The sequence below is a fragment of the Delphinapterus leucas genome, chromosome 13 (assembly GCF_059928025.1).
Source record: "Delphinapterus leucas isolate spDelLeu-1000000601 "Yukka" chromosome 13, BTC_Dleu_Yukka2, whole genome shotgun sequence".
NCBI lineage: Eukaryota > Metazoa > Chordata > Mammalia > Artiodactyla > Monodontidae > Delphinapterus > Delphinapterus leucas.
This window is the reverse complement of record NC_143141.1, coordinates 20,342,569-20,359,673: the sequence shown is the minus strand read 5'-3', so window position 1 is coordinate 20,359,673 and position 17,105 is coordinate 20,342,569. Positions and strand designations below refer to the sequence as shown.

The following is a 17,105-nucleotide window of genomic DNA, read 5'->3' as shown; positions in this document are numbered from 1 at the left end:
ACAACCCCAATGTCTACCGTCTCTTACTTTGATTTCCTGACTTTGAAAAGTTTCATCCAGCTGCTAGAATAGCCAGTGATCACTCCTTGCTGAACTCAGGAGCCACCTGCTACCACCTCAGTCACCATTCTCTCTCTCTGACCTATGCAGTCGTCTCTCCTTTCTCTTTTGCCATCTACCACAACACCTTCTCCAGCTTCCGGAAAGAGTGCTTAAAACAGGAAATTAGGTCATGTGCCTTCTCTGCTCAAGACCTCTCCAGTGGCTTCCCAGTGTACTGAACAGTTCTTTAATATGATCTTGAAAGCCATACATAATCTTGCCTGTAACTAATTCTCCTAGGTCATTCTCTCTTTTACTTCCTGACTGCTTTCAATCCTCACACTCATGGGTCTTTTTCTTGCTATCTTTCTTTGTATGCACAATTTTCCATCTTTGAAGACCTCTTCCTTCTAAGCTCTTACAGTTAATGCCTACTCAACTTTCAGGTCTCTGTTAATGCATTATTTCCTTGATACACAGTTATTTTCTCTCTGAGGTTTCTATTCAAAGCGCATAGCACAACCTGTAATTAATCATTTATATGTGTGTTTCTTACTTAATGGCCGCTTAGTTTATAGAATGTGTGAAGTCAGGGCCTTTGTTCACTACCAGAAAACCCAAATCTTAGCAAATTGCCTTACTTGTAGAGTAGATTAGTGTGTAGACTTCATGTCTAAATGATTAAATGAACAGATTATTTGCTTGGATCATAATATATTAACTCATCTCCTCTCCTAATAATTTGTTGCAGTCAGTCTCATGGACCAAAAAAATCCACATGCATTACCCTAAATGCTGACAGTCCCAGTATAAGGTAGATCTTGTGATTCCCATATTAGAAAACGATAATTGACATATAGTAATTTCTTCCAAGTTACAAAACTAGTTAAACGAAGCCAGAATTCTCCTCCAAGTCTGTTTTTTCTCCATAGCCTGTGCTCTCTTCACGATAACTGGCTACCCCTTAGAAAATTCATCATGTACTGCTCAAACTTTGTTCTCTCAGTAGATGTCTGCTCTTGAGCCTTCGCCAAGTACCTGCCTGACCCTTGATGCGTCCATCAGCCCTTCTGGGTCCAGTCTGTCCCACCTCTAGTCTCTCACTCTTTTTTTTTTATATATAATTTATTTATTTTATTTTTGGCTGTGCTGGGTCTTCGTTGCTGTGAGTGGGCTTTCTCTAGTTGCAGCAAGCGGGCTTCTCATTGCGGTGGCTTCTCTTGTTGTGGAGCATGGGCTCTAGGTGCGCGGGCTTCTGTAGCTGGCTCGCAGGCTCTAGAGCGCAGGCTCTGTAGTTGTAGCACACGGGCTTAGCTGCTCCGCGGCATGTGGGATCTTCCCGGACCAGGCCTTGAACCCGTGTCTCCTGCATAGGCAGGTGGATTCTTAACCACTGCACCACCAAGGAAGCCCTAGTCTCACTCTGACATGGAATTATCTTATTGTAAAGAAAGTCTCAGTGGGCTTCCCTGGTGGCACAGTGGTTGAGAGTCCGCCTGCCGATCCAGGGGACACGGGTTCGTGCCCCGGCCCGGGAAGATCCAACATGCCGCGGAGCGGCTGGGCCCGTGAGCCATGGCCGCTGAGCCTGCGCGTCCGGAGCCTGTGCTCCACAACGGGAGAGGCCACAACGGTGAGAGGCCCGCGTACCGCAAAAAAAAAAAAAGAAAAGAAAGTCTCAGTAATTGAATGAGAAGCCATTGTACATGCTTGATGTTTGTAGACTAGGGATGTACTGCCATTTTGTTTAGTCAGGCAGAGCCTGGGACTCTCCTATTCTGGTTGTCACTGTTACCTAATTATACCTATAATGTGAGTGGGTTCATGGCTGTCCCACCCTTACATGCATCCCACCTGGTGAATAATTATGACTGCGACAGTAGTCACTCTGCAGTACCAGCAGGTTTCCCACTATGAGAAAACATTTAGGAAGTGTGATATTTTATTCTACACAGTTTGGGATTTCGAATAATAATTGCTCTGCCCTCTGATTACCACTCATGCACATAGATAAAGCTCTGTAAAAACAACAAGCTAATTAAAATGTTGCCAGGGTGAGCCCATGATAGAATCACCATTGTTAAAATTCAAGCGTGATACCAGAGCATCTACAACTCCTCAGGAAGTGAGCTCGCCAGTTACATCATGGCTGTGTTCTGGTTGTACCCTTCCTTGAGGTATTTGCTCTTTCAGACTTACAGGAACATGGGGACTTCAGAAAATGGATTGCTTTCAAACTGATTAAATTCTGGGTGATAATATCCATGAGGAGGGGAAAGAAATTAATATCAACAAGACTAAATTAGTGAAAGCTGACCTCTGGTAAAATATAAATCACTACTATCTAGAGACTATGCCTTTGTTGGCTAGATCTAACTTATGCTTAATTAGCCATAATGTTCACCTCTTTTCATTTTATGAGATTTCCACTTAATCTGATTTTTTAAAAATTGCGTTTTTCAATTTTCAATGAGTGAGACCGTCTTTAACCAATCAAATTAGAATCAAATTTGCAATTGAAATGCCACAAGACAGAACAGTATATTCTCTCCTGAAGTTGAAATGTGAAACATCTTTCATTGCTGAATTCACTAATTTTATGACCCCGTCCCAAAGTGCTTGGAAGAGGGTTTATGTTGACTATATCCATGAGGCTTATTGCTCATGATGTCATTGCTCATTATTGTGTTTACTGATTTATTTCTCATATGCCCAACATCAGATATTTTCCTTCAGTGAGTAACTCTGTCCCTTAGAACTATATAGTTCCCAAGAACAGTGCTAAATTCTTTAACTTGGAAAAGTCAAGGCATGGCCGTCATGTTTTATCAACTGTCTGATCTAGCCATGTGGCTAGCAAGTTGAAGAGATGATCCTTGAATTTGCCAAGAGTTAGGACTAAGAGAATGTTAAGGGGCTTCATGATTGCTCCATTAAACATCCTTGTAAATAGGGCAATTTAACTGCCTTTCTACGATCATCTCTATCTGTAACATTTTAAGAAATGCAAATATTCCTGAGGGCAGTAACCTGTTAATAAGTCTGTGGTCATAAAGTTCTCAGATTAATGTAACAGCAGGAGCTGCACCTGAGAAATGAGAGCAGAATGAGGGAATTGGCAGGTCATTTCAAAGGAGAAAGGCAAAGGAAAACATCTGAAGAATGAGATGCAACTTGTACCATGTCTCTGATCAATCTTACTATCATGGGTTGGGTCTCTGTAATCTCAAATTGGAGATCTGTTTAGCCTTGGTCCTTTCTGGGACAGTACGCTGGTCAGGAGAATAAAAGGAGGTTGAATGTGGTAGATGTGGTCCCACTAGACAGGTCCATCAACAGAAGGAAAGGGGGCTGTTGACTCTTGACCTGCTTAGGAAAAGTATAACCAAAGTTGGACCAGGGAATAGGTGAGATCTGAGTGGGTCTTCTTCCTCTTGCTGTGAGCAGAGGGCAAAAAGTTCCACCAGTGCTCACCTGACCTCACTGTCAGGCACTAATTCAACGTTAATTTTCCTTAGTGTTTCTGACTTCCCCTGGGTATATCCAGAAAACTAAGCCCCTGTCCTGAAGACAATTTGAATGTTTTAAGCAAAGTGTGAACCAATTTGCTATCCCTGGCTACCTCTGTTTTGGGGGATAGACATGTTCCAGAAGAAAATTTAATCAGCACCCCTCCCATTTTGACCATTGAGAATGAAAGAAGGAATCAGCATTTACTGAGCAATCTGTCATGTGCCAGACAATGTACCACATACTTTATATACATTATCTTCTGGCAATCTCTCTCACACTGCTATTCCCTTTCTACAGATGAGAAATAGAGAATCCAAACTGGCATATGATGAATAATTCAAGTTTATGAGGCTCAGAAGGGGTGAAGCCTGACTGTGAATCCAATCTATTTAATTCCTAAATCTGGGTCCCTCCCCATTATCATTATGCCATTCTGCATTGATATCTGTAGTTCACGAAAAATCATCATACCTGACTCCTCTTTGTATGAGAATAGTGTGTGTATATAAACCTATGCATGGACATATTGAAATGAGTGATTGTTTTTACCAACCTTGGCTTTCCTCCCTCTACCTTCCCCAGAGTCCTCTTGGATGGGGCCATAATAACTGAAGACATAACAAAGATTATATTCCCACAGAAGAAAAAGAAGGGAGGTATTTCTGTCCCAAACATATTCAGCCTTTGCATTTAAGAATATTTGGACATATTTTACCAGATCCACAAGATTTCTTTTTCTAATCATAGAAGAGTGTTCAGCAAACCTGCCAGATTCCCTAATATCCCAGCCGAGAAGACCAATCTCGTGGTTAATGTATATTCATTCTCTTCCTGAGCTGTTTTTCAGGAGATGTTTTTGCTGAGTCGTTGTTATTTTTCTAATTGCCCAGTTTTCTTTTCCCTTTTAAACACTAATTAAAGAATAAGCCTAGGACTGCCACCTTTTTGGATACAGCATTAATCTCCTGCCCTCTCTACATTTTAATGGGCCTAATTTATCCCTATTATCTACTCCTTTCACCATCCCAACTAAGCAAAGAAAATATTCTTATCCCATTCACCCTTCTCATCATTCTACTGCTTTTCTGCATTTTATTTTCCCTACTACAAGTGATTCTGCATAGCATTGTTTATATTTACTTTTCATTACCAGCAGGATTTGCATATTACCATAATAGTCTCCTCTTTTCCTCCCTCCTTCCCTGCTTGATCTGTTCTCTATTGCTTCTTCCTTCCTAGCTCTAATCCTCTACATGCCTGTGAACAACTGATGTATTAATTAATCAACCAGACACAACTCAGCACCTACCCTGCTGACATTGAAACATGAATCCTGGTCTCCAGGAACTCACGGTCTGAAAGCAGACAGTTATAATAAAAATGCAGTACAGGCAAGAGTCCAGACTAGAAGAAGGTGTTGTGGAAAGGCAGAGAAGAAGCTCTCACTCCATCCTAAGGGACGCGGAAAGCCTCCTGGAATGGCTGACATTTGGAATGATTGACCATCTAATAGGTGAACAAATGGGTTGAATCCCATAGTTCATTTGCATTCATTGCAAACTTGATAATCAGTGATATAAATAGAGTTTCAATTTTAAAAAGTTATAAGGTACTTTGAAATGCCCATATGAAAAATAGTGTATTAATTAAATAGAGCAAAGACCAGCTAATTAACCCAGCCATAAACTCTGGAGCAAAGAACTTTGTTTCTAAGTGACTTAAAAAAAATGCTGCCTGTAGGCTATAAGCCTGGAGCTGATGGTACTGGTTTTTAAAGATATTTTAAAGCCTCTCTCTTCAGAGCTTATCACACTTAATTCTGATATTCTTGTCTTTCTGACATCTTGGACTACTGTCAGATTCAAAATAGCCAAACCTAAAGAGTTGAGAGTTCTCTGAAGCAAAATATTCTCACTCCAGGGAAAAGTGATCCCTAATACCTGAATAATGAAAAGGAAAACAAAGAAACCTAACTATGAAACAAATTAACACACACTATGAAAACCCAGGGAATAAAAACAGCAGTAGATATTTGGCTCTCTCAGCAACTGCCACTGCTGCCCCTGCGTGCTGCAGAGCACAGGAACTGGTGTGGATGGTGAAGGGCCAGAGTCAGCAGATAAAGGTTTATTTAGACTCAGGGCGCTTTATTTCAGAAAGTGAGGAAGTTGGATAACTCATGGTAGAAAAATTTCCATAAAAACTAGTATTTTATAACATACTTCTCTTCTTAGCAGAAGTGAATTTCGATCAACAAATGAGCACACCTGTTAAACACTCTACATCCCCATGGTTGATGGTGGATGTTCATGATTTTCTGTGTTTTTGTGTTAATTTACTGTCACTCTTGCAGTTTTCCAGAAAGACAAACCTTCATGATTGAGATCTTTCCAGATTTCTTAAGGCACTCCTCAAATAGAAGGTGGCCCTGATTGTTTTAAAAAGGAAAATATTGAATAGTTTCTTGTGTCAGCAGTATTTCCTTACCACTAAAGCTTTTTTGTTTTGTTTTGTTTTGGTAACCTTCTAGGAAAAGTGAAATGACTGTTTCAAAATTCAGAGTTCTGCCACCTTGAATATGAAAAATAGCAGGCACTAGGAGTTTTTATAATTGATTCAAGACAATGCATTTGAAACAAATTTATAAAGTGCTTTATATAGATCTTCAAGTGGCCCTAGATGTAGCCTTTCACATTATAATGAAGTATATTTTGTTCACCTTTCTTGTCATGGTAATCCATTTCCTTTTCACAATTACCATAATAATCTGACTCATCATTGCCTTTTCCCATAATTACGATCAGCATACTGTTCTTAATAATACTGAAATCTATTATTTCTGTACTCACAGCTTTGTAGTAGACATGTAAGAACCTGAAGATCTCCTACCATGCCATTAGAGATGAAGGTATGAGTTCTTCATAGTAGAATGCGTATTCTTGGAAATTTATTGTGTTCTCAACCCTGATCTAAACATCATTATTGTATAGACCTCAAGGAATCTTTGATTCCCTGCAAAGTCCTATTGGAGAAGAGATGTTCACACACTGTGACTTAGAACAATTTGAAGCCTGTGCTAAACAGAACATGTTGCTATCGAACATGTAGGAAAGATCTTTGTATTTGTAAAATGCCGTCATATCACAGTCAATGTTTTTTTCATTAATCCTGATCAGTTTTGAAAGTTAACTGTTTGATAAGCTTCTTGGAGAGGCAACGAAAGTGTGCAGTTTTTCACAGTGAAGAGAAGGAATACAGTGAAGGGCAGGGAGAAGCAACCACTTGTTAAGTCCATGTTTTATCAGATGCATTACCTGGCTTTTGTACTCTTTCTGATTTTGGTTGTCATTCCTTCCCCCACATTTCCCACATTTTGAATGCTTCTAAAATCTACTACATTTGCTTGATATGATTTTTGCCTGAAAACATTAGATTTAATACACCATTTTGTTTTTTATTAATCACTAAATGCTTTACTTGGGCCTGATAGATTACTTCTAAACGCAGAGCTCCTTCTTCCTTTGCCGTCTGATACAGAAGCTGGCCTGAGGAAAGGGTGGGTCTTCCTCCTTAAGTGTTATGGTTGTACTGATTGACAGACAATTAGAAAAGGCATTGTGGGCATCTGAAGGCTTCTGTGTTCTAGGTTGGAGATTTGAAGATCTGATTCTTTCTTAATGATGTATATATCTGGCAAGAAGACTTTTGCCAAGACACTTAACGTTTCTAAGGCTTAGTTTCATCACTTGTTTGTTTTTCTTTTCATCTTTATTGGAGTATAATTGCTTTACAGTTGTGAGTTAGTTTCTGCTGTATAACAAAGTGAAACAGCTATACGTATACATATATCCCCATATGCCCTCCCTCTTGCATCACCCACCCACCCTCCCTATCCCACCCCTTTAGGTGTTCACAAAGCACCAAGCTGATCTCCCTGTGCGATGCAGCTGCTTCCCACTAGCTATCTATTTTACATTTGGTAGTGTATATATGTCAAGGCCACTCTCTCATTTCGTCCTAGCTTACCCTTCCCCTCCCCCTGTCCACAAGTCCATTCTCTATATCTGAGTCTTTATTCCTACCCTGGCCCTAGGTTCTTCAGAAACTTTTTTTTTTTTTGGATTCCATATATATGTGTTAGCATAAGGTATCTGTTTTTCTCTTTCGGACTTACTTCACTCTGTGTGACAGACACTAGGTCCATACACCACATTACAAATAACTCAATTTTGTTTCTTTTTATGGCTGAATAATATTCCAGTGTATACATGTGCCACATCTTCTTTACCATTCATCTGTCAATGGACACTTAGGATGCTTCCATGTCCTGGTTATTGTAAATAGTGCTGCAATGAACACTGTGGTACATGACTCTTTTTGAATTATGGTTTACTCAGAGTATATGCCCAGTAGTGGGATTGCTGGGTCATATGGTAGTTCTAGTTTTAGTTTTTGAAGGAACCTCCATACTGTTCTCCATAGTGGCTGTATCAATTTACATTCCCACCAACAGTGCAAGAGGTTTCCCTTTTCTCCACACCCTCTCCAGCACTTATTGTTTGTAGACTTTTTGGTGATGGCCATTCTGACCACTGTGAGGTGCTCCCTCATTGCAGTTTTGATTTGCATTTCTCTAATGATTAGTGATACTGAGCATCCTTTCATGTGTTTGTTGGCAATCTGTATATCTTCTTTGGAGAAATATCTATTTAGGTCTTCTGCCCATTTTTGGATTGGGTTGTTTGTTTTTTTGATATTAAGCTGCATGAGCGGCCTCTGTATTTTGGCTATTAATCCTTTGACATTTGCTTCATTTGCAAATATTTTCTCCCATTCTGAGGGTTGTCTTTTCGTCTTGTTTATGGTTTCCTTTGTTGTGCAAAAGCTTTGAAGTTTCACTAGGTCCCATTTGTTTATTTTTGTTTTTATTTCCATTTCTCTAGGAGGTGGGTCAAAAAGGATCTTGCTGGGATTTATGTCATAGAGTGTTCTGCCTATGTTTTCCTCTAAGAGTTTGATAGTGTCTGGCCTTACATTTAGGTCTTTAATCCATTTTGAGTTTATTTTTGTGTATAGTGTTAGTGAGTATTCTAATTTCATTCTTTTACATGTAGCTGTCCAGTTTTCCCAGTGCCACTTATTGAAGAGGCTGTCTTTTCTCCACTGTATACTTTTGCCACCTTTATCAAAGATAAGGTGACCATAGGTGTGTAGGTTTATGTCTGGGCTTTCTATCCTGTTCCATTGATCTATATTTCTGTTTTTGTGCCAATACCATACTGTCTTGATTACTATAGCTTTGTAGTATAGTCTGAAGTCAGGGAGCCTGATTCCTCCAGCACCGTTTTTCTTTCTCAAGATTGCTTTGGCTATTTGGGGTCTTTTGTGTTTCCGTACAAATTGCGAGATCTTTGTTCTAGTTGTGTGAAAAATGCCATTGGTAGTTTGATAGGGATTGCATTGAATCTGAAGATTGCTTTGGGTAGTATAGTCATTTTCACAATATTGATTCTTCCAATCCAACAACATGGTATATCTCTCCATCTGTTTGTATCATCTTTAATTTCTTTCATCAGTGTCTTATAGTTTTCTGCATACAGGCCTTTTGTCTCCTTAGGTAGGTTTATTCCTAGGTATTTTATTCTTTTTGTTGCAATGGTAAATGGGAGTGTTTCCTTAGGTAGGTTTATTCCTAGGTATTTTATTCTTTTTGTTGCAATGGTAAATAGGAATGTTTCCTTAATTTCTCTTTCAGATTTTTCATCATTAGTGTATAGGAATGCAAGAGATTTTTGTGCATTAATTTTGTATCCTGCTACTTTACCAAATTCATTGATTAGCTCTAGTAGTTCTCTGGTAGCATCTTTAGGATTCTCTATGTATAGTATCGTGTCATCTGCAAACAGTGAAAGTTTCACTTATTCTTTTCCATTTGGATTCCTTTTATTTCTATTTCTTCTCTGATTGCTGTGGCTAAAACTTCCAAAACTCTGTTGAATAATAGTGCTGAGAGTGGGCAACTTTGTCTTGTTCCTGATCTTAGTGGAAATGGTTTCAGTTTTTCATCATTGAGAACAATGTTGGCTGAGGGTTTGTCATATATGGTCTTTATTATGTTGAGGTAATTCCCTCTACACCTACTTTCTAGAGGGGTTTTTATCATAAATGGGTGTTGAATTTTGACAAAAGCTTTTTCTGCATCTACTGAGATTATCATATGATTTTTAATCCTTCAGTTTGTTAATATGGTGTAGCACACTGATCAATTTGCATATATTGAAGAATGCTTGCATTCCTGGGATAAACCCCACTTGATCATGGTGTATGATCTTTTTAATGTGCTGTTGGATTCTGTTTGCTAGTATTTTGTTGAGGATTTTTGCATCTATGTTCATCAGTGATATTGGTCTGTAGTTTTCTTTTTTTGTGACTTCTTTGTCTGGTTTTCATTCTGGTGGCCTCAGAATGAGTTTGGGAGTGTTCCTCCCTCTGCTATATTTTGGAAGAGTTTGAGAAAGATAGGTGTTAGCTCCTCTCTAAATGTTTGATAGAATTCGACTGTGAAGCCATCTGGTCCTGGGCTTTTGTTTGTTGGAAGATTTTTAATCACAGTTTCAATTTCAGTGCTTGTGATTGGTCTGTTTATATTTTCTGTTTCTTTCTGGTTCAGCGTCAGAAGGTTGTGCTTTTCTAAGAATTTGTCCATTTTTCCAGGTTATCCATTTTACTGGCACATAGTTGCTTGTAGTAATCTCCCTTGATCCTTTGTATTTCTGCAGTGTCAGTTGTTACTTCTCCTTTCTCATTTCTAATTCTGTTGTTTTGAGTCTTCTCCCTTTTTTTCTTGATGAGTCTGGCTAATTGTTTATCATTTGTTTTTAATCTTCTCCAGGAACCAGCTTTTAGTTTTAATGATCTTTTCTATCATTTCCTTCACTTCCTTTTCATTTATTTCTGATCTGATCTTTATGATTTATTTCCTTCTGCTAACTTTGGGGTTTTTATGTTCTTCTTTCTCTAATTGCTTTATGTGTAAGGGTAGGTTGTTTATTTGAGATTTTTCTTGTTTCTTGAGGTAGGGTTGTATAAACTTCCCTCTTAGAAGTGCTTTTACAGCATCCCATAGGTTTTGGGTCATCGTGTTTTCATTGTTATTTGTTTCTAGATATTTTTAAATTTCCTCTTTGATTCCTTCAGTGATCTCTTGGTTATTTAGTAGTGTATTGTTTAGCCTCCATGTGTTTGTATTTTTTTACAGTTTCTTTCCTATAATTGATATCTAGTCTCATGGCATTGTGGTTGGAAAAGATACTTGATGCAATTTCAATTTTCTTCAATTTACCAGGGCTTGATGTGTGACCCAAGATATGATCTATCCTGGAGAATATTCCATGAGCACTTGAGAAGAAAGTGTATTCTGTTGTTTTGGATGGAATGTCCTATAAATATCAATTAACTCCATCTTGTTTAATGTATCATTTAAAGCTTGTGTTTCTTTCTTTATTTTCATTTTGGATGATTTATTTTCATTTTGGATGATTTGTCCATTGGTGAAAGTGGGGTGTTAAAGTCCCCTACTATGATTGTGTTACTGTCAGTTTCCCCTTTTATGGCTGTTAGCATTTGCCTTCTGTATTTAGGTGCTGCTATGTTGGGTGCATAAATATTTTCAATTGTTATATCTTCTTGGATTGATCCCTTGATCATTATGTTGTGTCCTTCTTTGTCTCTTTTAATAATCTTTATTTTAAAGTCTATTTTGCCTGATATGAGAATTGCTACTCCAGCTTTCTTTCGATTTCCATTTGCACGGAATATCTTTTTCCATCCCGTCACTTTCAATCTGTATGTGTCCCTAGGTCTGAAGTGGGTATCTTGTAGACAGCATATGTATGGGTTTTGTTTTTGTATCCATTCAGCCAGTCTATGTCTTTTGGTTGGAGCATTTAATCCTTTTACATTTAAGATAATTATCGACATGTATGTTCCTATTACCTTTTTCTTAATTGTTTTGGGTTTGTTTTTGTAGGTCTTTCCCTTTCCTTGTGTTTCCTGTCTAGAGAAGTTCCTGTAACGTTTGTTGTAAAGCTGGTTTGGTGGTGCTGAATTCTCTTAACTTTTGCTTGTCTGTAATGGTTTTAATTTCTCCATGAAATCTGAATGAGAACCTAGCTGGCTAGAGTAATCTTGGTTGTAGGTTTTTTCCTTTCATCACTTTAAATATGTCCTGCCACTCCCTTCTGGCTTGCAGAGTCTGTGCTGGAAGATCAGCTGTTAACTTTATGGGGATTACCTTGTATGTTATTTGTTGTTTTTCCCTTGCTGCCTTTAATATTTTTCTTTGTGTTTAATTTTTGATAGTTTGATATGTATCTTGGTGTGTTTCTCCTTCAATGTATCGTGTATGGGACTCTCTGTGCTTCCTGGACTTGATTAACCATTTCGTTTCCCATATTAGGGAAGTTTTCAATTATAATCTCTTCAAATATTTTCTCAGTCCCTTTCTTCTCTTCTTCTTCTGGGACCCCTATACTTCGAACGTTGGTGCATTTAATGTTGTCCCAGAGGTCTCTGAGACTGTCCTCAATTCTTTTCATTCTGTTTTCTTTATTCTTCTCTGCAGTAGTTGTTTCCACTATTTTATCTTCCAGGTCACTTATCCGTTCTTCTGCCTCAGTTATTCTGCTATTGATTCCTTCTAGAGAATTTTTAATTTCATTTATTGTGTTGTTCATCATTGTTTGTTTGCTCTTTAGTTCTTCTAGGTCGTTGTTAAACGTTTCTTGTATTTTCTCCATGCTATTTCCAAGATTTTGGATCATCTTTACTATCATTACTCTGAATTCTGTTTCAGGTAGACTGCCTATTTCCTCTTCATTTTTTAGGTCTGGTGGGTTTTTACTTTGCTCCTTCATCTGCTGTGTATTTCTCTATCTTATCATTTTGCTTAACTTACTGTGTTTGGCGTCTCCATTTCACAGGCTGCACGTTCGTAGTTCCCTTTGTTTTTGGTGTCTGCTCCCAGTGGGTAAAGTTGGTTCAGTGGGTTGTGTAGGCTTCCTGGTGGAGGGGACTGGTGCCTGTGTTCTGGTGAATGAGTCTGGATCTTTTATTTCTGGTGGGCAGGACCACGTCCGGTGGTGTGTTTTGGGGTGCCCATGAACTTATTATGATTTTAGGCAACCCCTCTGCTAATGGGTGAGGTTGTGTTCCTCTCTTGCTAGTTGTTTGGCATGGGGTGTCCATCACTGGAGCTTGCTGGTCATTGTGTGGAGCTGGGGCTTAGCTTTAAGATGGAGATCTCTGGGAGAGCTCTTGCCAATTGATATTATATGGGACCGGTAGGTCTCTGGTGGACCAATGTCCTGAACTCAGCTCTCCCACCTCAGAGGCTCAGGCCTGACACTGGCTGGAGCGCCAAGACCCTGTCAGCCACACAGCTCAGAAGAAAAGGGAGAAAAAGAAGAAGGAAGAAAGAAGAAATAAAATAAAATAAAGTTATTAAAATACAAATTAAAAAATATTATTAAAATAAAAATATTAAAAGTATTTTAAAGAAAAACAAAAGAGGAGAGCAACCAAACCAATAAACAAATCCACCAGCGATAAAAAGCGCTAAAAAATTATACTAAGATAAACATAAAAATCAGAAAGTAGTCCATTGCATACAGCAAAGCCCTAGTCTACAGTTGCTCCCAAAGCCCACCATCTCAATTTGGGGATGAATTCATTGTCTATTCAGGTATTCCACAGATGCAGGGTAAATCAAGTTGACTGTGAAAATTTAATCCGCTGCTCCTGAGGCTGCACGGAGATATTTCCCTTTCCCTTCTTTGTTTGCACAACTCCTGGGTTCAGCTTTGGAATTGGCCCCGTCTCTGCATTAGGTTACCCTCTGGTGTCTGTTCTTCACCCAGACAGGCGGGGGTTAAAGGAGCGGCTGATTAGGGGGCTCTGGCTCACTCCGGCGGGGGGCGGGATGGGTACGGAATGCGGGCAAGCCTGTGGCAGCAGAGGCCGGCATGACGTTGCAACAGCCTGAGACATGCCGGGTGTGCTTCTCCCAGGGAAATTGTCCCTGGATCACGGGACCCTGGCAGTGGCAGGCTACACGGGCTCCCGGGAGGGGAGGTGTGGAGAGTGACCTGTGCTCGCACACAGGATTCTTGGCGGCTGCAGCAGCGGCCTTTGTGTTTCATGCCTGTCTCTGATGTCCGCGCTTATAGCCGTGGCTCACACCCGTCTCTGAAGCCTTTTTAGGTGGTGCTCTGAATCTCCTCTCCTCACGCACCCCGAACCAGTGGTCTCTTGACTCTTAGGCAGTTCCAGACATTTTCCCGAACTCCCTCCTGGCTAGCTGTGGCACACTAGCCCCCTTCAGGCTGTGTTCATGCAGCCAACCCCAGTCCTCTCCCCGGGGTCTGAACTCTGAAGCCTGAGCCTCAGCTCCCAGCCCCCACCCACCCCAGGGGGTGAGCAGACAAGCGTCTCAGGCTGGTAAGTGCTGGTCGGCACCAGTCCTCTGTGAGGGAATCTCTCTGCTTTGCCGTCTGCACCCCTGTTGCTGTGTTCTCCTCCCTGGCTCCGAATCTTGCGCTGCCCACCCCCTGTCTCCGCCCTCGAAGGGTCTTCCTAGTGCGTGGAAAATTTTCCTCCTTCACAGCTCCCTCCCACTGGTGCAGGTCCCGTCCCTATTCTTTTGTCTCTGTTCTTTCTTTTTTCTTGTGCTCTACCCAGGTACGTGGGGAGTTTCTTGCCTTTTGGGAAGTCTGCGGTCTTCTGCCAGTGTTAAGTAGGTGTTCTGTAGGAGTTGTTCCACATGTAGATGTATTTTTAATGTATTTGTGGGGAGGAAGGTGCTCTCCACGTCTTACTCGTCTGCCGTCTTGAAGATCCTGTTCTCATCATTTGTTAAGTGAATATTTTTTTTTTTTTTTTTTTTGCCTAGGACTATTGTATAGGCCATGAAAAATCAATGGGGAATATTTTAATATATATTCTTAAAATTCACTAAAATAAATTTTCATTATTCATTTTTTCATTGCACAAAGAGTAGAGATGTATTTTATACTATGTCTATAGGAAGGGGGGGAGTGGAATGGGGGAGGAAGCCCAGATGGAGGGAAATGCAGATCATGGTAGTATTTCAAAGCTAACAGGGCCCTTAGCCTCCTTGCCAAGAAGTTAGGAATTTATGTTGAAGGCATTAGGGAGCTCAGAATTTATATGCTTTAAGTGTGGAGAATGGACTAGAAGAAGGTGAAATGGTGGCAGGGAAGTATGGTAGAATACTTTCTGACAATCCAGTGAAGAGATGGTACATGCTTGAACTAGGCTTTGGCATTAGGGATGAGACGGCAAGGAGATGTATAAGGAATAGCAGAGGTGTAGAAATGGCATGTCTTGCCAATTAATGTGTATAGTAAAGGAGTCAGGAAAATATGCTAATTTGAGTGGGACAAGTTGAGTTTGAGGGCACACTAGCAGGGTGAACAGTTTTCTGTGTTTGCAGCATGGGAGAGGGGTTAGGGGTATACCTATAGATCTGGAACTCAGCAGCTCACCGTATGTAAGTCAGGATGTTTGGACCATGGGATTAAAGAGACTGCCCAAGGAGAGAAAGGAAGAGAGCAGAGAATAGAACTCTGGGAAGCAGCAGAACCTAGGGAACAAATAAGAAAGGGAGCCTAGGAAGGAAGCTGAGAAAGAGTAGTCAGTGAGAGTAGAACAAGAAGGGTGGAGTTACAAGAAAAAGGAATTGTCATCAGTAACACATGGAGAGAGATCAGATAAAATAGAACTGAAATCACCTAACTGTTTGTGGATCTGGATGAATAACTGGGAAAGAAGTGAGATGTGTTTGTAGAAAATGTCTGTTGCTTAAAGCAAGGTCCATCCCTGTATAGGGGTGACCTGCCGAAGTTTCTGAATTGACTTTAGCTACAGAAATATCACACCTCTACAAACACACAGTTCAATCAATCCATTCCTTTCTCTGCCCAAATCACCATGACCTCTACTGTAATCTGCTTTATTTTATTTTATTTTTAAATAGGAGTGTTAAAAGTCAACATAACAAGCTAATTTGGTCATGCAGAGCTATTAAGCTTTATAGATAGACGGGTGGGTGGATGGATGGGTAGATAGATAAAAAGGTAAACAAATAGATGATAGATAGATGCACAGTAGCTATACCAATCTGAGATATGAGAGCTTTAGCTTCTCCCCAACAACACTGCTAACAATTGCAATGAAAGGAATTCTCCAGAACAAATGTATTGATGAATATTCAGTTTCCTGTCCTAGCACCTAGCTTTAAATAATACCTTGTGTGAAAGGTTCACTTGAGGTAAACACAACAGCCTTGGAGAGGCAGGATTGTTACCTTATAGAAGTGAGCAAGCAAGTAGAAATTCTTCATCCCCATCTCTGGACTCAGAAGCATTTAGGGCTGCAGCTCAGGTCTCATTCCTAAGGATCCAGGACTCAGGCCTAGCTTATGCTTTGTTGTCCCTATAGTTATGGGCAGTGTCTCTAAAATAGGTGAACCAATCCACAGTGTTAAACACCAATATTTTCACCAATGAACCATCCATCATGGTAATTAACAAGCCAGCTATTTACCAATGAAAGCCCATTTCTAATATTTATTATATAAAGCCCCTGATGTTGACTGAAATATTACTAGAAGCACTTGCAGTGGCCATCTCTGATGTGACCTTCTGTTGGGAGTGCTTGTGACCCTCCTGAGTGGTTGGATGCCTGATTAACATGACAGACTGCCCCTTGAGTAGAGCTTAAACTAAAGAACACATACAAAATCTAACTATCTTAGCTGAAGGGAATTTTAAAGTAAATGACAAACATTATAGCAAGGAGTAAGGAAGCCTGATCTTTCATCTCATGAAACACCAACAGCATCTTTGTGATGAATGAAAATATCATTTGGAAAAAAATGTGTTTAACTGAAAACTGGTCTTTCAGGGTATTTTTCTCCTGCCCACAGTGTTTTAGAATCCTCTGTATAGCCAATATTCATATCTCACTCTCATATGAACCTTTTTGTTATAGCCCACCCAACAATGGTAAAAGCTGTGTGATTGTCAAATTGACTGTAGTAGACTATCAGAATATTTCACATCCATAGTTATAAAAAGAGAAATGTTCTAATGCTCTGATGTACCTGCAAATTATTTTAATCCATTAGTTTCCTCAGCTAACAACAGGAGTAAAGCTCCACATGGCAAGGAAAAACACTGAAAGATCAGAATGCTAGCATAGGCATTTAATAGTATGTCTTTATTGTTTTTCTGATTATAAAAATATTGGTATACATATTATATAAAACTAAAACATTACAGAAAAATATAAACCTGGAAACGAACATCCCCAGTAATTCTATCTCCAGAGATAACTGTCGTTAACCGTTTGGCATGATTTGGGGCACAATTTTTTCCATGCAAGAATAATATAAATATGAATAATAAGAATATGTAAATAAATATTTTAAGGGATCTTAACCACAGATTTTGTTTTATAATTTTTCAAAC

At 39.6% G+C, this 17,105-nt stretch overlaps 1 protein-coding gene across 1 annotated transcript in view; it reads left to right on the top strand.

Moving 5' to 3' along the window:
* CTNNA2 (catenin alpha 2) overlaps nucleotides 1-17,105 on the top strand; it is a 1,031,201-nt gene that overhangs the window by 566,427 nt on the left and 447,669 nt on the right. The window lies entirely within an intron of this gene.